The sequence below is a fragment of the Ceratotherium simum genome, chromosome 1, assembly GCF_057802395.1.
Source record: "Ceratotherium simum simum isolate JZ-2026a chromosome 1, ASM5780239v1, whole genome shotgun sequence".
Lineage (NCBI taxonomy): Eukaryota > Metazoa > Chordata > Mammalia > Perissodactyla > Rhinocerotidae > Ceratotherium > Ceratotherium simum.
In genome coordinates, this window is record NC_141900.1 from 81,494,265 (window position 1) to 81,520,592 (window position 26,328).

Sequence of the window (26,328 nt, forward strand, 5' to 3'; positions counted from 1 at the left end):
GATTTAACCTTGCATTTTGGTGATGCACATCTTCCAATAGCTTCATGAGAAATGGTGCATGGGAGATAACTTTTTTGAAATTTTGCATATTTAAAAATCGCTTTATTCTACCCTCATCTTTGATTAGTAGTCCTGTGGTTCTGTAACTCTAGGTTAAAAATCATTTTCTCTCGGAACTTTAAAGAGAAAGTATTGTTCATTGTCTTCTGGTTGCCAGTGTTTGCGATGAGCAGTCTAATGCTATTCTTACTCCTAATTCTTGTTAGTTGCCCTGTTTTTCTTTTCTGGAAATTTTTACTATCCTCTCTTTATTTTGGGGGAGTAATATGTCAATATTATCTGTGCTGTGGAACTTAACTGGGATCATATAGGTTAACCTTTATTTGTTTCTAGCAAAGCTACCTTGCCAAAGAGGGAAAGCCTAAGACTGTTATGTGGAATTAATTCACTTTCCAAACTCCAGGTCTCTTGCAGATAGTAAACATTATCTATCCTTCTGAGTTTTATTCAGAAAAGTCCCCTCATCTGCCTTTGCCATGAAACAATCTTAGGGAAGCTGAGTTGTGACCTTGAGTGTCAACCAAGGTTGTTCAGGGACCAGAAAGCTATTTTTCTTCTGCAATGCAGGATGCAAGCATCTACAACAGCTGAATTTTTGTGACATAATTGAGACAGGCTGCACTCATCCCGGCTGAGATTCAGCATGGACAGCTAATGTCTTACAAGGGGAAAATTTACATACTTTGTTTTACTGTATTTTCTTTATTTTTCATTATATTTTTAAATTGTTAAAATAATACATATTGAATGCAGAAAGATCAGGAGAGAATTTATTCATCATTCCAGAGATTATAAATATTCACATTTGAACACTTGTTAGAGAGAATCACGTGTTGTTTTTCGCTTTAACAGTGTATCATAAATATTATTGAACAGATTGTACAACATGATTTTTGATGGTTCTTTAGTGTTCTATTGTATGAACCTACCATAATGTATATAAACATTTTCTTAGAACTTGAGACTTCAGTTTTTTGTTTTTGTTTTTGCCATCTTAAATATTGTAGCACCCCAGAAAGCTCAAATTTCATCAGCCTATAAATGAGAATAGAGTCACACTAACATTAATTTTTGAATTAAGATGTCTCATAGCCCATTTCTGTGTGATTCAATCCCATTAGTAATTTCTAGAAGGCCCTGGAGAAGTTTTACTTGTGTACTTGTGTTTTACTTGTGACATAAGTCAATGTATGCCCTTTCCCTCATGCATCTTCAAGGGATCCCCAGCCGCAGACATTTGAGGAGGGGTCTTGACTCTGCTGCTAATGCTGGCACCTTCTAGGGGGATGCTGCTTCTCAGCTGGCCCACACTGAGCCTCTGTGTGTGCTTTGCAGTATTCTCAGACTCTACTACCACAGTGTTCTGCCAAAGAAATGGGCAGAACGTGCCTTTCCCCATTCAGAGCTGGAGTTGTTTTCTAGGTCCTAAAGCAGCAATGCTTGTCCTCAGAGTCTCACCAGGCATTTCATGAAAACAGTCCTTCAGCTTCTGCCTCAAATTCCTCTCTCTTCAGGGCAGTGGCTCTGCATCCTGGCTGCACATCAGAGTCACGTATGGGACTTTTAGAAGGTGTAGACGCCCAGGTCATACTTCAGATCTGCTGAAATACTTTCCCAGGTGGACCCTGGGATGTATATTTCAAAGTTCATCAGGTGGTTTTGCTGCATGTTGTAGATCCTGTTGGTGCTCTGTGTAGATCCTCTCTTGGAGTTGTAGCCCTCTCTCAGCTTCTGCAAAGGCTGTGCATAACAGCTTATGCTTGCAATCTTTCCCAGAGGACTGCATTTGCCTTCTTGTCCAGAGATACCATTGAGGTTACACCAACACTATGGAGCTGTTATTGGAGAGCATCCTGAATTCCTTTCACAGGCTCTGCTTCTAGGAAGTTTGACCTAGGACAATGTGCAACCAGGCTACTCTTCCAGAGGCTATTGAGCAGTCCACGGAACTGGGCAAGGGACAGACATTATGTTATTTCAAACCCTGGCCTGGTTTCTCTCTTCTCATTCCAGGGTACTCCTGTTCATGAACATGTACACACACACACACGCACACACACACACACACACACACACACACATAGAGAACTATTCCTTTCTCTTTTTAACAGAAAAACAAAAGTCACATGCATGTCAACTCGTCTACTATTTCCTGCTACTACATTTATTGACCTGTCTTTGGGCACATCTTTTTAAATTTCCCAGGTAATAACTGTAACTGGAATTGCTAGGCTGATCGTAAGGCCTTTGATTCGTACTGCCAGTAGTTGCTCTGAGAGTTTATTCTAATTTACTCTAGAACCAGCAGTGTACAGGTTTTCATCCTCCTAGGGCTGCCTGGCTTTCTACCTTGGTTTCCCTGGGGAGGGGAGGAGTCAGATAGACCTAAATGGTGATGATATTCTATGGTTGGTAAAAGTGGAATTGGATATAGATAGGGATCAACCTAGAGGTATGGGGGAGAGAGGATGTAGAATGAGATCACTTTAGGACAAGGACGATAGCAAGTAAAATGACCCAGATTCTCAGCTTGAGATAGAGAGACTTCGATGTAGTCTAAGCCAAGATGAAGAATGTGAGTTCTCTGAAGGATATTTCCCTAGATTTTTTTCAGTCACCATATTCCAAGTCTACAAGAGGGGAAAGGGCTGATGTAGTGGAGTTCTGTCCAAGGACATGAACCCAGTCATGCTGTTATGGAATGCAGTGGTGAAAGGAAGAAAGTAAATAGCCTTTGCATGGATCAAAAACTCTTTTCTCCTCCTTCTTTAGAATATTTTCCCCTATATTTATTTTTCTTTGGCATTGAGTTGTAAGGACATTTGTAATTATGTATTTTGTGAGATTTGGGTGTAGGTATAAGAAGTAACTTTATACATACATCTTTTTGCTCTACAGGGCTTCAAGTCTGCCTATAATAACATTCTACTTCCTCCACTGGTAAATGAATAAAAAACTTTCAAACACCTATTCTGCTAATTACAGGCACCTTCAAGGGAGGTCAGGAGAAAAACCAGGTTCTCTGATGTTAAGGGCCCTCTATTCTGCATTCTGTTTACTTGATGATTTATACACCTAGGTTTTTGAGAAGAAGGAAAGCACAATCTGAAAAAAAAATTTTTTTTGAAATAATACCAATTCTAATCATCTTTGCCTTAAATCTCATGAGAGCTGAAATCTGGGAAAACTTACACATGAGTTACTATTCTTTTAGGTCCTGGCCTTGAAGGCACATGAATCAATTTATTAGAATTTATCCTGGAAGTAGGTTAGCATAAAAAGACTTTGGTTATTTGTATATTGTCCCTCTGTGGTCTCTTCTTCCAAAACATCTTTTTAAAGGATTTAATATGACCTGGCTAAGAGTCAGAGAGGGCCAGATGCATGTCCCCAGGTAACACTCCCTGCTCAGAAGTGGCCACAATCAGGGCATTGTGTAGATCAGATCGGGGACCTGAGATTCTGGTGCACAAATATCCTCACAGAGGCTCTGAATCATCCTGGAAAGCCAGAGAGGAGCTTTGTGCCAGCAACTCCCCTAAGCTGTCTTTGCAACTGACCTGATTAAGTTTCTGCTGGGGTAATTTGCTCTGGGGATCTCCTGAGTTACTTGAATGGATAAAAGTAAGCTGCCAATCTTTGACCTGGCTCTAGTTAGTAGAACAGGGTTCACGAGGGGTTAGCAGGGCTTCTGCTTCAGGCTCCAGGGAAAGCTCTCACAGGGTTAATGAGATGCTAAAGGCTTCTAGTTCCCCTGCCTGAACCACAGACTCCTTCTCATTTGCCCTCTTGTGTTATCTCCCGTCCCCATTTGAAAATACAAATGTTATGTTAATATAAACAAGGAAAAATGACTAATACATTATTTTTTCCCTCTTTTGCCAGGGAGCACGTGTTGTTTTGGGGACCCAGCTTGGCACAACTTCTTTCCAAACCTTAAGGCTGTGGCTGGGTTTCCTCCTTTGATTTGACCCCAACATATTGACACAAGATATTTCTGAACCTCACTCACTGACGTTATTCTAGCCCTTTGCCCAAGGAGCTCCTCTACCCTGTGCATGTCAGTGGCTGTGTTGGACACTGGATGGAGGCAGTGCTCTCTGGATTCACACACAGAACCTGCAATTAGACTCGACTAGGAGAACTGATTAAAAGAAAGAATAATTACGGATAAAAATGTGCCTAACAAGACGCTGAATAGGAATAAAACAATGTGTGAGTACACAGCCCTTGAGCTGACATTCCCATCAGGGTCAGATGAGGCCCACTAGATAGAGACTATGGGGGACAGAACTGGCCATGTCCTCTAAAGGCCGGGCTTCCCTACAGGGCTCCCTGTAGGGACAACTAGAGGGGAGCCCAGGTGAAGACACCTGGAACCTGGCAGTGGTGAGGACACCTGGAAGGGAGACCAGGTGGAGAGTACAAGGTCACTCCCGTCTTTGAGAACATATGCAACATAAGCGAGAACTTGCAGGAGCTGTCTGAGAGCTGCTCCAGGCCCCATGAACCTAGGCCTGAGAGCAGAACTACAGGCCTGTGGCAGGACCAGTGTCTCTCCTGTCCTGCCCTGCTTGCTGATGGGCATATAAAAACATGTCTAAATCACTTGTTGGGCACAGAAGATTGGTGAAGGAACTAGGCTGACAATTATGTAGTTACTGGAAGGGGGCTTAAATAAGGAGAAAAGAAAATAGAATGGCTATCATTCTGCCACTAATTCTAATGAACATTTCCTGGGTTGGAGGAGAAAAGGATAAGAGGAAAGGAAGAGAGGAGAGGCAAAGCAGTAAAGAGCAAAGAATAAATATAATGGCACAAGTGAGGGGCATGGAAGATGGTTCTGGAGAGTCTTCTCCCCATCAGAGGACACAGAGAAGGGAGAAAGCCACTTGCTCTGCCATCTATCTTTTCTGGATTTTGGGAAGCGGTGGCCTAAAATTCAATCCAATTAACAGGATGAAAGAGGATTTGATATATGCCAGACACTATGTTTTGTTCTGTGAGGGATAAGAAAATGAGAGAACAGTCCCTCCCTCTTGAGGGTAATGCAATATGGCAAGGGAGATGACACATTCACAAGAAACAATCATTCGCATCCCACTGAAGTAAGATCTAAAATAAAGATGAAAACAGATAGCAGCAGGGGAACACAAAAAGTGAATGCTTCCTTACGAAGAGCCTCGGAGAGCAGGTATGAGTATAAAGAACACCCAGGACATGGAGCAGACACAGAGGAGGTTTTGAAATGGACTTCAGACTGAGGAGAGAGCTTGAACAGAATAAGGCATGGAGCTGGGTAGGCTGTTTGTGTTTGGAGGGAGGTGAACTCCCTCATGACACTGGAGCTATGGGTGAACAGTGAGTGGTAAGCCTGCACGGGAAGGCTCAATAAAGAGTGTGCAGATCCTATAACATCAGGCTAAAGATTTAATGTTTGGTTTGATGACGTGTGGGATGGGGATACCTTGACAGCTATTAAAGAAGAGACTGGCAAGATCACAATTGTGCTCAAGGAAGATGAATCTAGAGATATCATGCATGATGCATTAGAGCAAGGGAATATTGGAGATAGGGAATATTGCAGAGCAATCTCCCACGTGTCTCTGGCACTTATGCATATCTTGCAAACAGAGGCACTGCTTTTGTTCTGAACTCTTTTCAAGGACTTTTTTTATAGTGAGTAGCCTTGGAAGACAGAGCTAGTGTCTCTCTTCAGAGCAAAAACAGGCAGGCCTACTGTCTGTTACAAAACATTCAGTTTCCCTAAGCTCAGGGGTTCCTCTCCTGTAATGCAAACCACTGTATATGCAGGAATCCATCTGGGTCCATCTTTGGTGCCCCTGTGGTGCTTGGAAGTAAAGGGAACTGACATAGATGTGCTGCTTATGTTGTTTGCTGTGCTGTGAGAAATAAGGTACTTTGTCTCTGACCCAGTAGTCTCATGTCTTCTGTCATAATCCATGAAACAATGGCAGGCTAATTTGTCACCTGCAAGTAGTGTAAAAATCTCAAATTCGTCATCATTTTTGATGGAAAGGGTACTGTTAAGAAGCTATTTCAGTAACATTAACAGTAAAAGCTTGTTTTAGGGCAGAGATATAATTTTGTTTTATTTATTTTTGTACACAGATACCTGACTTTTACATATGACCGATTTTATAATGTCTAGAAATGACTCTTGCTTTATTACAAAGATAACGTGAGCACCCTGGTAACAGACCCCCTCACCCAACTTCATCCATGATCATCAATTCATCCCTCACCTTTCTCTTGAGTCTGATCCACTAGGGTCTCAGAGGGGAAGTGTAGCTCCAGGAGAGGGTGGGTGTATTGTGAGCCCTGACAGTTGGCTTTTCTTTTTGTAATGCAGGTGCGTGACTTAAGCTTCAACAAAGGCTATCTCGAATAAATACATCACCAGCCACGTGACTAGATAAAGAACCAGGACACATGCCCCCACCCCCCACCATGAGGCTCCTTTGTTTTAGAAATCTGGTTGACTTAGATAACTCGTCATTTGGGATGTTTGTTTTTTTTCTTTCTTTTTCTCTCTTCCTGCACTTTAAATTCCCACTCTTATGTTTTAAATTCACCATGAAATAGTGAGCCAGGGCCGGCCCCATGGCCTAGTGACTAAGTTAGGTGCGGTTCACTTTGGTGGCCCGCGTTTGCTTCCCAGGCACGGACCTACACCACTCATTGATGGCCATGCTGTGGTGGTGACCCACATACAAAATAGAGGAAGACTGGCACAAATGTTAGCTCAGGGTGAATCTTCCTCAAGCAAAAAGAGGAAGATTGGCAACAGATGTTAGCTCAGGGCAAATCTTCCTCAGCAAAAAAAAAAAAAAAAAAAAAAAAGAGTGAGCCAGTGAAACCCTAGACCCCCACCCTCTGCCTCAACAAAAGCAGGACCCCAGGCCTGTGCTTTCTCTCTCTCTCTCCCTACAACCTCACTGTGTGGGCCCAGGTGTGCCTTGTATACTCCAGGACTTGTGAGCAATAAACTCATTTTTTCTTCAGAGTTTCCTCATGTTTATTGCTGAAGGGTGTCTTGCAATCATAATAAGAACCAAAAGGGTGAGTCTAGTCCAGATGTAACATTGGTTTGGAAGGAGGAGATGTCTGTGGGAAGCTCATTGGGGCAGGGGGGCAGGTGAGTGCTCCTAGGCATTTCTAGCGGATACAATCGATAGGCTGGGACTGGCACAAAACAGTGGGTATTAGGGGTTCCTATTATGTGTAGAATACTTTCACATTTTGAGTTTGCTCTTTCAATGTGCCTAAATGAAGCCCAAATAGCTGTTCCAAAATATCTTCCTTATTGTAACTATCCAGGTGTTTAGCCAGTAGCCTAGCACACAGTAATCTGTAAATATTTAGAGCCTGAAAGAACAAGTGAAATAAAGTAATTGAGGTTCAAAAATAGAACTGGTTGGGAAATTCTTGTCTTTAACTACCTACCCCAATTTCAAAGATAGAGTCGTGTTTAAATTTATTTAATTCATCGTCTATATACAATAGGACCAGTACTAGATATTTTTAGGAGTAGCTCTACCACTTACGATTTTTGTGACCCTGACCCTCAGTATTCTTACCATGAAGTGAGAGAGCTGGACTGGATTATCTTTAGGGTCTCTTCCAGCATTGGATTCCAAGAAACCCAGTTTACGGAGCTGAGTACGAATGTAATTTACATCTTCTTTTTTCCTTGAAAAGCATAGCCAGAAAAGTTATTTTAATGGAAAAGAAGGAAAGATAAGCAATTTGAGTAGCTGTGTATGTTAAATAAGCATCTTAGTTTCTTTTGCTATTAATAGCTTTCTGGACCCCTTCTTCACTTTGAAGCAAGCCGAAAAGAAAGGGCAAAAATTTTTTAACTTTTGAGTAGGTTCATAGTACTGCTCTTCCTCGACTTACCATGAGGTTATGTCCGATAAACCCATTGTAAGTTGAAAATATCATAAAGTCCAAATGTATTTAATACACCTAACCTACGTAACATCACAGCTTAGCCTAGCCTAACTTTAACATGTTCAGAACACTTACAGTAGCCTACAGTTGGGCAAAATCATCTAACACAAAGCCTATTTTATAATAAAGTGTTGAATATCTCATGTAATTTATTGAATACTGTACTGAAAGTAAAAAATAGAATGGTTATATGGGTACAGAATGGTTGTAAGTGTATCAATTGTTTACCCTCGTGATCCTGTGGCTGACTGGGAGCTGCAGCTCGCTGCCACTGCCCAGCATTGTGAGAGAGTATCACACCGCATATCACTGGTCCGGAAAAGATCAAAATTCAAAATTTGAAGTAAAATTTCTACTGAATGCATTATCACTTTTGCAGTATTGTAAAATTGAAAAATCTTAAGTTGAAACATCATAAGTCGGAGAAAGTCTCTTCCAAATATGACAAGGTATGAGTTTTGATAAGGATTCGTTCACATGGGCATAAAAGTGGGGATATTCTCACCAAAATATAGAAACACAGTTTAAGTGCTGAGACATTAGCTGTCATCCTTATTATTTGCAACTAGTAATTAGCTTTTATTGTTTGCTAGAAGTGTGAAAAATCAGATAGGAAAATTCTTCACTGTCAGAAGGAATGGGCTATTGTGATTGCACAAAAAAACACCTCCTGGTGCTGTTTCTCCCGCTAAGTGTGAAGATGGACATATGGCTGGGCAAGCTCAATTGGTTGGGCCATTGTGTTAAAGAAGCCAAGGTCATGGGTTGAAGTCCAACATGGGCTAGTCAGCTCTGCTCCCTTTGCCCTGCCAACCGTCTTACAAATAGAAGCCTAACTGGAAGTCAGACTCTATTGATGGCATGTCAGTTATGACTTCACACGTGATGAATAACGAAAAAATCACCAAGTCCACTCCTGTCTGCTTTGAGTTCATCGTCTTTACAATTTAATTACAACGATTCAACAATTATTAATTATTAATTGCTTTAATGTGCTCACAAGAGAGTTTGGCCTGATTGTAGGGTATAATATCTATTCTGGAGAAGCTTATAGTCTTGAACGGAAAGAGAAACTCATGAAACAGTGAATCAAATCAAATCAAATCAAAATAAACTAGAAATAGTATACAACAGTATATGGCTAAATCCCTAGAGCAATAGTTTATATTCATATTTTCTTAAAATAATTTTATTCAAACTATTCATATGCATGTTGAGCGTGTTGAGCATCAGTAACTTCATAATTTGTCAAACTGCTTTTTGAGTCAACTAACGTTTACCTGGAGCAAATCATCTTCATTTCCAACTAAGCTGTTTGTGATATCAGCCTCAAAGTAGAATTTGTGTATGATTCTGTTCACGAAAATGTTACCCTGAGCATGGACACTCGTTTATGTAACATTGGGACATTAGGACAATCTCTCTCCCTCTGCCCTTCATCCTATATTTGTATATTTTTTAATCTTCACAATACAATCACTTACCATATTGCTTTTTAAAATGATCTTTAGAAGGTTGGTTTTCAAAGATATTCAGTGCTTGAAACTGCGAAATCATACCTTCAGGAATCATGATCAGCTCTTCCTTTCTCTTTTCTAACAAAAACATTCATTCATTCTTTACTCCACATATTCACCTGAGCTGACTTGACTTTCTTAAATTTTCTCCCCACTCCTTTACTTCTCCACACACATCTGAATTCTCTATTTTCTGGCTTACTCCAAAGAATATTCTAAGATCTAACCCAGACTTGTACATATATTCTTTACATACAACTTAAACTTTTTCCTTAAAATCCCGTTACTAAGTGAAAAGTTGTTAAATTAAGAAGCATACCTTTAAACTGAATGAGAAAGATCATGAGGTATTCTGTCTCAACATAAAATATCCAAGCAATTTTCACAGATAGAAACATTTAGCAATAAAACAAAAGCGAGCTTATGTAAGCAAAACATAAGTTTGCAAGTAAAGAAATGTAGATTGTATATGAAATGAAATGTACTGAAAATTGATTGTATGTACTAAATGCAGAAGAGAAGACATGATGGTGAGTGTTGGGGATGGAAGGGTGCGAGACATCATTCTTTGAATGTAGATTCTTTTTCTGCACTGTTTTCCTCATCAATCTCTCAAACTGAATGAGACACATGGTTATCTTGCACTCAAACTGCACTTAAAAGCAAAGTTGTAGTGCAGAAAAATCTCTTTTAGGGCAAAATATAGGCTAAACACAAGAGTGCTTTGAAGTCCATGGAAAAAGTGCACGTGCACATTTTCTATGAAAAGTCAGAGAAAATTAAAACTTTTCATCCCACTCGACTACATACCCCTCAAAAATGTTTTGATTTCACCTAAATATGGCACATAATTCAAATTTGTTCCATATGATAGTCTCTGCCTACAGACTTTCATGTTGAGTAAACATGTGTGTCTTTGCCTGAAACTATAATTTTAAACTATTACTTCCCAGAGCATATTTATTTAGTGTGTTTTTGGAAGAAAAAATCATTATGAGAAAAGCAAGGAAATCATCTGAAAAGCACTGTAACTTTTTAAGAGTTGTTATTATAAAAACTTACTAATTGATAAGTAGTTGTGTGAAGTGAATCTTTATTCTTGGTTCCAGAGGCTGTGTTTGGACGTCCAGCTAGGTGAGGTGTTCCTTCCCTTTATTCTCCTCTGTGTAGCCCTTTTCCATCTCTTCAACATCACTTTTAATGATCTCTTTGTATATTTCCCCCACAGTATTGATCTTTGAGGGAAGACCATGATCTTTTTGTCCTTAACACTTAACCCTATACCTGGCCCATAGTTCTTGAATAAATCAATGAATACGTAAGCCTCCATATTCACTTTAACTACCTGCCCCCAGAAGGAAGCAGGTTTCCGTGATAACTACTCAGTAGACTACTGGAAAGGGTTGTCAACCTTAAATTATCCCAGATCAATAGTCTGGGATCAATAGTCTTTCATGTCTAAGAGAACATTTCTTTCTACCAAAATCATGTCTAACTTGGGTGGAAAATTACTCTAGTGATCAAAGACTTACCTTTTTTCTTTGACTTTGCCTAAATTTCAATTGGAATAAAATAATGAGTTTCTCTTTTAGTGATCTGAGACTATTTGCTCTGGGTACCAGATGGATTTCTCTTCCACTTGGGAACGAAAACATCTGACAGACTTTGTCAGGGCATATGTCAGTAATGTTACTCATGGGGAAAGTCTTCCAAATGACGTACTTGTCTCTGAGGGCGTTTATCTGGAGCGTGTGTTATGTCTTTAGATGCTTCAAGTTCACACGTTGAAGACATTAGTTCAGTTGTAAATTGTTTCAGGTCTATAGGCTCAATGCCTGAAAGAAATAATATTCTGGGAAAATGAACATTTTCACTCTTTTTCTTTTTAGGGTTCTAAAATACATTTCTAAACTGTAAGAGACAAAAATTTATATTTTCTTTCTTAAAAACTATTCACCTTGCACTGATTTCTTCATTTACTGACAGCCAATCAAATTTTCTTGAGGACTTTAGCATCTGCTAAGAAATTGTGCCTGGGAGAACATTGAGACTATTTTCTGTCAGGCCCTGCACCACTCTCAGTAACCGATACCCCTCAAAACATCAGGTTGTTCTGTGACAATGTGTTGATGTCTAGCATACAGACATTGCTGCTGACAGTGTCATACAATATTTTTAATAATGAAAATAGGCTTTGGTTAAGTCACCCTTCTCTTCCACCTCATATGACAGCTGACAGCCATTAGAAATACAGGTGTCTGAATGTCGAGATTGTGATCGTAGAAGAGTTTCTCTTCTTACAATTCTGATAGCACAACCTTGGCTTCATTAGCACTGTGTTTATCCCTCAGGGAAATGATCATTTGACAAATCATGATTTCAATGTCTAACTTCAAGATGAAGAAGGAGGAGGAGGAGAAGGAGGAAGAGAAGAAAGAGAGAGGACTTCTTCTAATGGATATAAAGATTTATTATAACACTATAGTAATTAAGATAGTATGAAACTAATGAATGGGTCAAGAAACTGACCAGTTTTTAAGAAAAAGAACTACGTACTTATATGACACTTTGATATACAACAGAAGTAGCATAGCAAATCACTGGGGAAAGGAAGGACTGTTCAATAAATGAAGCTGGAAAATTTAGTTATCCATGTGGAAAAAATAAATTTGAATCCTTGTTTCAGATCATTCAAAATCTAAACACAAGATATATTAAAAACATAAGTACCAAAAGCTAGACTTGAAAGTTTTTTGAAAAAATGTTGGCTATCTTTATAACCTAGGTATGGGGGAATACTTTCTTAAATAAGACATAAAACCTCTATCCATAAAAGAAAAAAGACAAGAAATAAGTGTGGGGGAGGATGTGGAGAAAAAGATCCTTTGTGCACTGTTGGTGGGAATGTAAAATGGTACAGCTGCTGTGGAAAACTGTATGGCAGTTCCTCAAAAAATTAAAAATAGAATTACCATATTATCAGCAATTTCACTTCTGAGTATATACTCAAAAGAACTGAGAGCATAGTTTAAGAGATATTTGTACACGTGTGTACACAGCAACATTATTCACAATAGCTAAAACCTGGAAACAACCCAAGCGTCCATCGATGGATGAATGGGTAAGCAAAATGTAGTGTATACATACAATGGAATATTATTCAACCTAAAAAAGGAAGGAAATTCTGACATTTGCTACAACATGGATGAACCTTGAGGAAATTATACTAAGTGAAATAAACCAGTCACAAAAAGACAAATATTATGTGATCCACTTGTATGAGGTGCTTGGAATAGTCAAAATCATAGGGATAGAAAGTAGAATGGTGGTTCTAGCGGCTGGGAGTAGAGAGAAATGAGGAGCTATTGTTTAATTGATATAGAGTTTCAGTTTTACAAGGTGAAAAGAGTTCTGGAGATGGATGGTGATGATGTTTGCATAGCATTATGAGTGTATTTGATACCACTGAACTGTATACTTAAAAAGAATTAAGATGGTAAATTTTATGTTATGTCTATTTTTTGTTGTTGGCCCTAGTGCTGTTGAGTCAATTCCAACTCCTAGCAACCCTGTGTATAGCAGAGAGGAACCCTGCCTGGTCTTTTTGTGCTATCCTCTCACCTTCTAGCTCTGTATCAGACAATGTTCTGTGGCTATTCACAGGATTTTCTTGGCCACTTTTTTTGTAAGTGGGTGGCCAGGTCCTTCTTTAGAGCCTGTCTTAGTCTGAAAGCTCCACTGAAACCTGTCCATCATGGGTGACTCGGCTGGTGTTTGAAATATCAGTGGCATAGCTTTCATCATCACAGCAATATGTGTAGTTACCCACAATAATAAAAATTAGGAAAAAATAAAATTGTGTATCTGGACCAAGAAGACGGAAAAGACCAACCATAGAATAGGGTCTTGGTTTCAGTTTGGGAGACTAGAGCCTCTCTAACTGGATGGGAGTATTGAAGGGCCTCTCTGCATATTTCCAACCTACTCTAGGGGAATGAACCGGGATTGTGACTGATGGCTGCCTGCTTTCTATTGCCTCTACTCCACACAGATCCTAGAATGTCCATGAGAATTTTTCATTTATTCAGGAGTGACGGAACTGGGCAATAGTTTAGACCTAAAAAGAGGATTTCCTAGGAAATCTAAATACCCTGATCCTTGAGCTTTCTCTGGAGAATCCTGTTGTCTCCAAAGGCTCTGGGGAGGCCATGGCCTCTAAATTTCCTGTCACACATTGTTGGGGCAGATATTGCTAATGAAAACATGCTGGAATAATTTTCCAGCCTATTTAGATCTAGCGTTTAGCTTGGTATTATAAACTGTGTTTAATGAAACCTACCCTTATTTTGGATAAAAATGAAGAGATAAGAAAGAAAAATTGTAATCAAACTATCTTCAACGTTCTAGTCAAAATTGTATGATTTAGTAAAGTTATTCACATTTTAAGTTGTTGCTTTGACAAAATTGAGGGTAAGACAAAGAAGAGGACATACCGTAGTGTACATAAATTTGTGTAATATTGGAAGCCCATTTGTCACTAGTATAGAATATACTCTCAACAACTATTTAGAAGGAAACTTATGCCAAAGAAGGTCTGAAATGGTAAGCTGCAACTTCAGCTTGACAAGGCTTATTTCAAGTCTGAAGTGCTTATGTCTCTTACTATTTAGTCCTCAAGGCAGAGAAGAGTCTGTCTCTGATTCTGTGCCGTCTCCATCAGTGAGTCCTCTGTCAGCCCTGTGTAAATAATTAATTATTATTAATAACCACCATCACCGTCTTCTCTTTGTCTCCCACCCCGGAACATACCCAGCACTTCTCTGATAAACCGTAGGGAACGTGTTTATTATTTGGTTGCTCTGATGAATAGAAGTGGCAAGTATGCCCAGGGCCACAGAATAATTCCAACAATAGTAATCAGGTAGAATAGCTTCTGTGCCACATGAAAACAAGGCTATTTGCACCTTAAATATTTTTCAGTGACTTGAAAAATATAGTTAGGATATTTTGAGGCTCTATGAAGTGGCAGAAATGTAAATTTTGAGCTTTAATCAATCAGCAAATATATATTGAGTTCTTTCTAATTCTGAAGTGCTTCAAGCAACACATTCAAAAGAGTGCCTTCTCTCCCTCTCTATGCCTGAAACTAAGCTCATGTCAAGGAATGTTCTCCTCTCTTCTATGAACTCTCCTATACTGTAGCTATGATAATCATTTCATCTTTCTATTTGATAAAAACAAAACAAAAAAACCCTAGCATTGCTAGATATACAAAAATGCTAATTATATTGATATATCTATTTTTCATTCTATTTTCTCCAAATAATTCTCAAAATGTATAGTTATTTGAAGAAAAGAGGATTAAATATATATATAAACATTCTGACAGTTCCTTTAAGTGAGATTGGAAATAGACAATGGATTTTTATTAACCCTTATGGAGATCTTAGCATTTAATCTCCTTTCCTCAAAAAAAAAAATATATATATACATACACATATACACACACATATGTATATATATATATACATTGCTAGTATCTAATGAAATGAAAAACACCTGAAAATTGTTGAAAATGAATAGAAAATTGACCAGCAATAACAAAACAGGCGAAAGGTCTTATCCACATGCCTTAAACCTCAAGGGGTAGTAATGAGGACAGAGTCCAAGGATTCAGAAGAGATTCCTAGCCCCACTTCCACTACCACCTGCTGGAAGTACCTGCTGGGTGAGTTGATGGCATCCTGAAAATTCTCATGAATAGCCTGATATTTGCAGAAAAGCGACTGTGGTGATTTTCTTATTGTTTCCGCATTTCAGTCGAGGGAAAGCAGAAATAGCTAGTGAGGAGATGCAGATAAAGACCTCTCACAAAAGACTCTAAAGTTATTTGGGGGAAAGATTTGAACTCCAGGAGTACCCTGGACATTTCACCCATCCCAGAGAGGAGGGAGCCAAGTTCCACCAACAAAAGTTCTGCATCGCTCCAGAAGAGCCTTTTCTTCTTCCCCGTTCCCCACTCTCACTTCCTAGAACTATAGAATACAATACACCAAGAGTATTATAGCCCAGGGGGCTATGAGAGATAATTTACCTATATTATATCAGAACCAACAGGAATTTTAACAAACAATCCCACAATTAAGCATGGCCAAGATAGTAGAAATGGTATGAGTAAGTGTGGAAAATGTATGATGACAAGCAAAATCCATATGCAAAAGAAGGATGTAGAACTTTCTGAATGAAAGGCAACCTAAGGAACATATTTTTATTTAATTTTGTTTTTGCCAGCTTTGTTAAGATATAGTTGACACATACCATTGAGTATGTATAAGCTGTACAACATGATGATCTGATGCAGGTATATATTTTTAAATGATTCCCACAACAAGGTTACTTAGCAACCTCCATCCTCTCACATAATTACCTTTTTTTGTGTGTGTGGTAAGAATGTTGAAGATCTACTCTCTTGGCAACTTTTAAGTATATAATACAGTACTGTTAACTGTAGTCATCACGCTTTACATTAGATCCCTAGAACTTATGTATCTTATAACTGGAAGTTTAACCATTTGACCAACATCTCCCCATTTCCCCCAGCCCCCAACTCCTGGCAATCACCATTCTACTCTTTCTTTTTATGAGTTTTTTTTTTTTTCCAGATTCCACATATAAGTGAGATCATACAGTATTTGTCTTTCTCTGTCTGACTTATTTGATATTTTACTTAGCATAATGCCTTTGAGGTCCATCCATCTTGTTGTAAATGGCAGGATTTCTTTATTTATCATGGTTGAATAATATTCCGTTGTATATATACGCCACATTTTCTTTATCCATTCATCTGTAGATGAAAACTTAGGTTGATTCCATACCTTGGCTTGTGAAAAATGCTTCAATAAACATGGGGGTGCAGAGGTCTCTTTGAGATAGTGATTTTGTGTCCTTTGGATATATACCCAGAATTGAGATTGCTGGATCATAAGGTAGTTCTAGTTTTAATCTTTTGAGGAACCTCCATACTGTTTTCCATAGTGGCTGCACCAATTTACATTCCCACCAACAGTGCACAAGGGTTCCCTTTTCTCCAGATCCTCAACACTTGCTATCTCTTGTCTTTTAGGTGATAGCCATTCTAACAGAAGTGAGGTGATATTTCATTGTGTTTTTTATTTGCATTTCTCTGATTATTAGTGATATTGAGCATCTTTTCATGTACCTCTTGGCCATTAGTGTGTTTTCTTTGGAAAAATGTCATTCAGTTCCTCTGCCCATTTATTAATTAGACTTTTTTTTTTTTTTGCTATTGAGTCGTATGAGTTCCTTATATATTTTGGATATCAACCCCTTATCAGATATATGATTTGCAAATATTTTCTCTCATTCCATAGGTTGCCCTTTCATTTTGCTGTTTTGTTTTTTTTTTGCTGTACAGAAGCTTTTTGGTTTGATGTAGTCCCACTTGTTTATTTTTGTTTTTGTTGTTTATGATTTTGGTGTTAGATCCAAATAAATCTTTGCCAAGATTAATATCAGAGAGCTTTTTCCCTATGTTTTCTTCTAGGAGTTTGAGAGTTTCAGGTCTTATGTTTAAGTCTTTAATCCATCTTGAATTAATTTTTTGTGAGTCGTGTAAGATAGGAGACCAATATCATTCTTTTGCATGTGATATTCCAGTTTTTCCAGCACTATTTATTGAAGAGAATATCCTTTATCCATTAAATATTCTTGGCTCCCTTGTCAGATATTAGTTGACCGTATATGCAAGGGTTTATTTCCTGGCTCTCAATTCTGTTCCATTGGTCTGTGTGTCTATTTTTATGCCAGTATAATACTGCTTTGGTTACTATAGCTTCACAATTCACTTTGAATTCAGGATGTGTGATGCCTCTAGCTTTGTTCTTGTTGCTTTGGTTATTCGAGATCTTTTCTGGTTCCATATGAATTTCAGGATTATTTCTTCTATTTCTGTGAAAAATATCATCGGAATTTTGATAGGGATTTCCTTAAATCTATAGACGGCTTTGGAAAGTATGGACATTTTAACAATATTAATTTTTCTGATCCATGAACATGGGATATATTCCATTTATTTCTTCTTCAGTTTCTTTCATCAAAGTTTTATAGTTGCCAGTGTATAAATCTTTCACCTCCTTGATTAAATTTATTCCTAAGTGTTTTATTTTTTTTGATGCTATTGTAAATGAGATCGTTTTCTTTATTTCTTTTTCAGGCATTTCATTGTTAGTGTATAGAAATGCAATTGATTTATGTATTTCAAGTTTTCATTCTGCAAATTTACTGAATTTGTTGGTTAGTTTTACTAGTTTTTTGGTGGAGTCTTTATGATTTTCTATATATAAGATCATATCATTTGCAAACAGAAAACATTTTACTTCTTCCTTTCTGATTTGGATGCCCTTCATTTGTTTTTCTTGTCTAATTGCTCTGGCAAGGACTTCCAGTACTATGTGGAATAGGAGTGGTGAGAGTGGGCACCCTTGTCTTGTTCCTCATCTTAGAGGAAAAGCTTTCAACCTTTCACCATTGAGTATGATGTTGGCTGTGGGTTTTTCATATACGGCTTTTATTTTGTTGAGGTACATTCCTTCTATACTCAATTTGTTCAAAGTTTTTATCATGAAATGATGTATTTTGTGAAACGCTTTTTCTGCGTCTGTTGAGATGATCATATGATTCTTATCTTTCACTCTGTTAATGTGTTATATAATTTTTATTGATCTGCCTATGTTGAACTATCCTTGCATCCTAGAGATAAATCCTACTTGATCATGGTGTATGATCCTTTTAATCTGTTGTTGAATTCATTTGCTAGTATTCTGTTGAGGATTTTTGCATCTGTATTCATCAGGGCTACTGGCCTATGGTATTCTTTTCTTGCACCGTCCTTACATGCCTTTGGTATCAGGGTGATCCTGGCCTCATAAAATGAGTTTGGAATGTTCCTTCCTCTTCAAGTTTTTTGAAGAGTTTGAGGAGGACTGGCGTTAATTCTTCTTTAAATGTTTGGTAGGATTCACCAGTGAAGCCATCTGGTCCTGGACTTTTCTTTGTTGGGAGGTTTTTGATTATAGATTCAATTTCCTTTCCTGTTATTGGTCTGTTCAGATTTTGTGTTTCTTCATGATTCAGTCTTGGTAGGTTATTTGTTTCTAGAAATTTATCTACTTTTCCAGGTTACCTAATCAAGTCTTGTCGTTGTGAGTTCAAATTCTCAACTATAATATGCTTGATGTGAAATTAGCAAGTATTGGTCTAGCTTTGCCCTGATTTCAGGGCATTCTTTAGCTGTAAGAAAAAACAAAGAGTTACTGCTATCTCTTTATATATATATATATATATATGAAAGTTGAATAAGTAAAGTCAATTCTGTATTCCTGTTTTTTGTAAGGGATGATTCAGATTGCAGTCAGCCAACATCTTCATTCACTTAACAGATGTTTATTGCGCCCTTTCTCCTCAGCAGGTACGCTGGGGTATAGCATTGATGAATAAGAGAATGCCCCTGCTGCATGGAGCTTATTTTGCAGCAGGAGAGAAGCCAAACCAATTAATTGTGCTGTTTGGAGTTACTGGAAACTTAAATGGAGTTGAAATGATTGATGTTGTTTAAATTTAATCAAAGATTACATGGCAGGGGAGATCTAAGGAAAAGCAGATGTAAAACCAAACCCAAATTACGTTACAAAATAGGACATACAGAGAATAGAAAGTAAAACAAACAACAACAGCAACACCTTTATTTCAGATAATGTCTTGTGTTAAAATACTTTATTTTATGAGCTATTTCTTTGAAAGGTCCAGTTACAGTTACCTTAAAGATGGTGTCATTATAGGGACTTATACAGTAATTAGTTCCTGAACCATTTTCTAGTCCTAGGGATTTGGGGGTCTGTCTTGAAACAACTCAAGATTCTAACTTAGTGATCATTTAGATTTAAGCTTGTGAGCATGTAAGAACAAAAATCTGTTAAGAAAAGAAAGGCCCCAACCAGACACATCTTCCTATATTTTATTTCCATAGATATTGTCAGGAAAATTTATCAGACTTGGAAATGGGCAAGAGATTCCTAGGTACCCTTTCAGTGGACTGCTGGGTATTACCTGGTGGATCTGTGGGGAATTATCTGATTCTGTAGGGATGTGTATCTCTGATAGTCTTTCTATTCAAGAGTGATTTACAAGTCTGTAGGGGTAAAATATTAAGTTGTAGGAAACTGAGAGTAATGCAAATTATTCTTGTCCAGTGTGATTTATATTCTGTAGAAAAGATGCCCTATGGGATCTTAAACTGTTTTGTATTTAATAGCAAATGAATTTCAGCATTTTAAATTGCCTTTATACATATATGTCTGTTCTTTAAATTCTCTTTAAACTGGTTCTAAGATCTTACTGATTTCCTCACTAATTAATGAATTAAAAAAAATCTTTGACACATACTCATTTTATATTTGTATGAGAGTCATGACTTACTATTTTGAAAATCATACTTAAGCAATATAAAAATTAACCTAAGCAATATCTGCATTTTGGGAAGATGGAAATTATTCTTTTTATTTTATTTTATTTTAATAATAACAACAACAAAGAAGAGATATTTCAGAAAAGTTCATGTACTGAATGTAAAATTCACCTTAGTTTAAAGGATTTATTTTGTGGATATTTACATTTAAATTTGTTTGAATCACTCTTAAAATTTTTACTCTATTTTAAAGGCAAATCAATGACATCCTTTGCCTACAGCTTTGGGCACAAAGAAAAAATAGGCAGTAAATAATTAATAGACCCTCGATAATATGAAATGTGGTACATTCTTTACAATTCTACCTAAATAAACTAATCAAACTTGAATAAAAGTATCAACACTGAAATAAAATGTACAACTCCTTATCATTGTTATACAATTTAAAAAGCACTCCCAATTTATTATTTTATTTATAATCTTAACACCATCAGAGGCAAATATGGATAATGTTATCACATTCTATATTTTTAAAAAGTGCCAAGAGGTGAAATGGCTTGTGTTCCCATAATTAAACAGTGAAGAGCTTGCAATTCTCTGAACGGATCTCTGGTCTTCTGTTACATGATCAGAATGTGCAGGTCTCTTTTTACTATAATATATGCTGAAATTATGGCTGAAATATCACTCCCACCTTTTTTGGTTTTGCTCAATGAGTGCAAGCTACTTGGTTCAAGTCAGTGAGAGGATCTTTTTCACTAAACAATGCAAGAGTCTCTAGTGACACAGAAAAAGAAAACAAGGAGCTTTTGCTTTACCAGCATAGCTTATGTAGAATTTGGCTATTTTGTGATTTAAGCAAATTTCAGAATAGCAGCTTTGGTTTTTGTGTTCCTCCTTTTGTGAACTTGGGATCTTTTTGGATCAAATTCAATTTTTAATCTTTTTGAATTAAAGAGTGAAGTAAAGAGCAGGGCATTCCCAACAGTTTTGTGAAGAGAATCTTTTATTATTCTACAAAGCTTTGAGATCTTGAGGTACAGGAGACAGGTGAAGGTTAATAAACAATATCTAATAATTTCTTCCTTCTGAGCATCTGAGCAAACTTCAGACAAAAGGACATTTATTATTTTATCAATTCAATAAATATATATTTTCTGAATGCCTTCTGTGTCAGCCATTGTGATAGGTGCTGGTGGTAGGGAGTACGATATGGAATAAGATTTGCTTCTTGAGTGTAAGGAAATTCTAGCATGGGAAACAGAGAACAAACAGCAAATAGGAAAGAGGAAACTGTAGCTTGAGAAATGTCACAACTGGGGTACACAGAGGTCACACGGAGCACAAGAGTAGAGAACCAATCCAAGTCCTGGTGGGCCAGAAAGATGATAGCTAAGAGGCAAGGGATTTGTAATAAATGACTTACTTTATGTTATTTCGCCTGTTTCCTCATCTTTAAATTGTCAACTAATATACTCCTTCATGGACCTGCTGTGCAAACAAAAAAATTGATGTAGTGCTAAGCACACAGAAGTGCTTAACAAATGATAACCATCATTATTACTTTTATTATGACTAATAATAAAATGGGGTTTGAAGCAAGAATAACAATATCCTTTAGAAAAAGAAGAATGATAAGAAGAGATTTCGTGGAGGGAGTCAAGATGGCGGCGTAGGCAGACTCTGAACTCACCTCCTCCCGTGGACACAGCCAATTTACAACTACTCGTGGAAAAATTACCCCTGAGACAGAGCTGAAAACTGGATGAGAGGAACTCCTGCAACAACGGACAATCCTAACTGGGGTGGAAGAGGCAGAGACTCCCTTCCGGAGAGGAAAAACGCCGCCTTCACAAGCCGCCAGCGTCACGGCCGCCGGGAGCAGCTCACAGGTACACAGCCTCACTGGAGGCGCGGGGCCCTGAGCCGGGGAGCGCCCCCGCTGTGGGCATTGTGTGGACCCAGCACAATCGAGACCAGCGGCATAATATCTGACTTTGCTGCTACTAAAGCATTGGGTAGCACCCCCAGAAAACCCGGCTCACAAAGAAACTAAAACTGGCTCTTAAAGGGCCCGCGCACAAACTCACCCGTTCCAGAAAGCATCCTAAACTCACCAGAAAGAAAGGTGCACACTGCTTTGGTGACAAGAGACTCACCTAATAGGCCCTGAGTGCATCTCGGTGAGGGGTGAGACCTCTCCAGGGACTGGGACATTGGCGGCGGCCATTGTTGTGGCCTGGTGTGAGCGTGCTGACACAGACGCCATTGGAGTTTTCCCTGAGACCTGCTAGCCCAGGGTCTGCCCCACCCGCTAGAGCACCGATTTAATCCAGCTCAGCCAGGGCAGGCAGCCCACCCTAGAGACTGGCCCCACCTAACAACAAACCCTCAGGCAACGTGTGGGCCTGCATAGATTGGTGACTGGATTTTCTGCAGCCTGGCAACTGAGCTGACTTGAGCGGGGCAGGGTGTGCACAAGGAGCGGGTGGAGAGTGTGGGGTGGTGGCGGAGTGTGTGGGGCTCCCGCCGTGGAGAGACTGGGTCCGCTTGGGGAGGTCGGGCGCTCACACGGGGCAGGACTGTGTTGACTGTGTGTGTGGACCTGTGGGCGGCAGGGCTTGTCAGCTGCAGAAGACTTGTGCTTCTCAAAGACCCACATAGGAGGTTTGCCCCACCTTCCAAAGCCTGAAACAATTGGGTGCTCCTGTGCCTGAGGGCAGCCCCACCCAGCTGCAATCCTCAGAGAGCTGACAAGAGACCTAATAGGCTAGAGGTTTACAGCAATTCTAAGGCCCTGAGCCTAACAACCTGCCACGCTGGGGGCCTACTCACTTAAAAGAAATACTGCAACACAGATGTGGTATTAGAACTTGCAGCCAACTGTGCTGGGGCTCCTCACACCTGATAAAGAGACTGAAGGGCCCACAACAACTACAAGCAGCTGAGCATTACAACAGCTGGCCAGGAGCATAACTCAGCCTCCCTGGGCGCCTATAGGGAGAGCTAACAGGCCACAATAGAAGGACACACGTAGCCCACATAGGGGCCACCCCTGGAACATTGAGAACTGAGGGAAGCACACTGGAAGCCTCCTAAGCCATCACTTACATAAGGTCACCTATCCAAGAGCAGGAGACGTAGCTGACCTACCTAATACATAGACACAAGCACAGGGAAAGAGGCAAAATGAGGAGGCAAAAGAATACATTCCAAGTAAGGGAACAGGACAAAACACCAGAAAAGGAACTAAGTGAAACAGAAATGAGCAACCTACCTGACAGAGAGTTCAAACTAAGAGTGTTAAGGATGCTAACTGATCTGGGGAGAAGAATAGATGAACTCAGTGAGAATGTCAACAAAGAAATGGAAGATATGAAAAAGAACCAATCAGAAATGAAGAATACAATACTGGAAATGAAAAATTCATTAGAGGGACTCAAAAGCAGAGTAGAGGATACAGAAGAACGGATCTGTGAGCTGGAAGAAAGACTAGAAGAAATTACCCAAGGTGAACAGGTAAAAGAGAAAAGAATTAAAAAGAGTGAGGACAGTCTAAGGGACCTCTGGGACAACATCAAGCGCACTAACATCCGTGTTATAGGTGTCCCGGAAGGAGAAGAGCGAGACAAGGGGGCAGAGAATCTATTTCAAGAAATAATAGATGATAACTTCCCTAACCTAAGGAAGGAAACAGACATCCAGGTACAGGAGGCACAGAGAGCCCCAAACAAGATAAACCCAAAGAGGCCCACACCAAGACACATCATAATCAAAATGTCCAGAATTAAAGATAAAGAGAGAATCCTAAAAGCCGCAAGAGAATGTCAAGTTACATACAAAGGAAACCCCATAAGGCTATCAGCTGACTTCTCAGCAGAAACCTTACAGGCTAGAAGAGAATGGCACGATATATTTAAAGTGCTAAAAGGAAAAAACTTACAGCCAAGAATACTCTACCCAGCAAGGTTATCGTTCAAAATGGAAGGAGAGATCAAAAATTTCCCAGACAAGCAAAAATTAAAGGAGTTTGTCACCAAGAAACCAGTGTTACAAGAAATGTTAAAGGGACTGATTTAAGGGGAAAAGAGAAGACCACAAATAGGAAAAATTATCGATTTCCATGATTAGAACGTAATGGATACAAATGCACAAAAAAGAAGTTGGATATGATATCAAAAACATAAAAGGAGGGAGGAGGGTAGTTAAAGAGTACAGCTTTCAGACAGAGGTCAAACTAAAGTGACCATCAATTCTGTATAGAAGAAGTAAGGAACAGAGAAGGACTACTAAAACACTGAGGGAAAAAAAAAAAGTTAAAAATGGTAGTAAGTACATACTTATCAATAGCTACTTTAAACGCGTCAATGGACTAAATGCTCCAATTAAAAGGCATAGGGTGGCTGACTGGATAAAAACAAGACCCATATATATGCTGCATACAAGAGACACACTTCAGACCTAAAGACACTCACAAACTGAAAGTGAAGGGATGGAAAAAGATACTCCACGCAAATGGCAATGAAAAGAAAGCTGGGGTAGCAGTACTCATATCAGACAAAATAGACTTTAAAACAAAAACTGTAAAACGAGACAAAGAAGGGCATTACATAATGATCAAGGGAACAATCCAACAAGAGGATATAACACTTGCAAATAGCTACGCACTCCAATGTAGGTGCACCTAAATATATAAAGCAATTATTAACAGACATAAAAACAGAAATAGACAGTAACACAATAATAGTAGGGGACTTTAACACTCCACTTACACCAACGGATAGATCATCCAAACAGAAGATCAATAAGGAAACATTGGCCTTAAACGACACACTAGAACAGATGGACCTAGTAGATATATACAGAGCATTCCATCCAAAAACCGAAGAATACATGTTCTTTTCAAATGCACATGGAACATTCTCCAGGATTGATCACATATTAGGCCACAAAACAAGTCTCCATAAATTTAAGAAGATTGAAATAATACCAACCATCTTTTCTGACCACAACTGTATGAAACTAGAAATCAACTATAGGAAGAAAATCAGAAAAGCCACAAATACATGGAGATTAAACAAAATGCTACTGAACAACGATTGGGTTAACGAAGAAATCAAAGAAGAAATCAAAAAATACCTGGAGACAAATGAAAATGAAAATACGACATGCCAGAATTTATGGGATACAGCAAAAGCGGTTCTAAGAGGGAAGTTTATAGCAATACAGGCCTATCTCAACAAACAAGAAAAATCTCAAATAAACAATCTAACAATGCACCTAAAGGAATTGGAAAAAGAAGAACAAACAAAGCCCAAAATCAGTAGAAGAAGGGAAATAATAAAAATCAGAGCAGAAATAAATGAAATAGAGACCAAAAAAACAATAGAAAAATTAATAAAACCAAGAGCTGGTTCTTTGAAAAGATAAACAAAATTGACAAACCTTTAGCTAGACTCACCAAGAAAAAAGAGAGAAGGCACAAATAAGTAAAATCAGAAATGAAAGAGGAGAGGTTACAACAGACACCTCAGAAATACAAAAGATTATAAGAGAATACTATGAAAAACTATATGCCAACCAATTCGACAATCTGGAAGAAATGGATAAATTCTTAGAATCATACAACCTTCCAAAACTGGATCAAGAAGAAGTAGAGAATTTGAATAGACCAATCACCAGTAAGGAGATCGAAACAGTAATCAAAAACCTCCCCAAAAATAAAAGTCCAGGACCAGATGGCTTCCCTGGTGAATTCTACCAAACATTCAAAGAAGAGTTAATACCTATCCTTCTCAAACTCTTCCAAACAATTGAGGAGGGGAAGCTCCTAACTCATTCTACGAAGCTGACATTACCCTGATACCAAAACCAGACAAGGACAACACAAAAAGAGAAAATTACAGGCCAATATCACTGATGAACATCGATGCGAAAATCCTCAACAAAATACTAGCAAATCGCATACAACAATACGTTAAAAAGATTATACACCATGATCAAGTGGGATTTATTCCAGGTATGCAGGGATGGTTTAACATTCGCAAATCAATCAACGTAATACACCACATTAATAAAATGAAGAATAAAAATCACATGATCATCTCAATAGATGCAGAGAAAGCATTTGACAAGATACAGCATCCATTTATGATAAAAACTCTGAATAAAATGGGTATAGAAGGAAAGTACCTCAACATAATAAAGACCATATATGACAAACCCACAGCTAATATCATCCTCAATGGTGAAAAACTGAAAGCTATCCCTCTAAGAACAGGAACCAGACAA

General features: G+C 38.5%; 2 long non-coding RNA genes across 3 annotated transcripts in view; one reads left to right on the forward strand and one right to left on the reverse strand.

Annotated features, from left to right (window-relative positions):
• The window catches only part of LOC147918258 (uncharacterized), a 199,257-nt gene that overhangs the window by 137,641 nt on the left and 35,288 nt on the right, over positions 1 to 26,328 (forward strand). The window lies entirely within an intron of this gene.
• Positions 15,505 to 22,283, reverse strand: LOC147918259 (uncharacterized). Of its 2 annotated transcripts, none has more exons than XR_015552064.1 (3): positions 22,197 to 22,283; positions 21,464 to 21,525; positions 15,505 to 18,863 (listed from the first exon to the last, which is right to left on the reverse strand). It is a non-coding gene; the product is annotated as an uncharacterized LOC147918259 (long non-coding RNA). The 2 variants fall into 2 exon arrangements; XR_015552065.1 differs by having other exon boundaries at positions 21,464 to 21,528.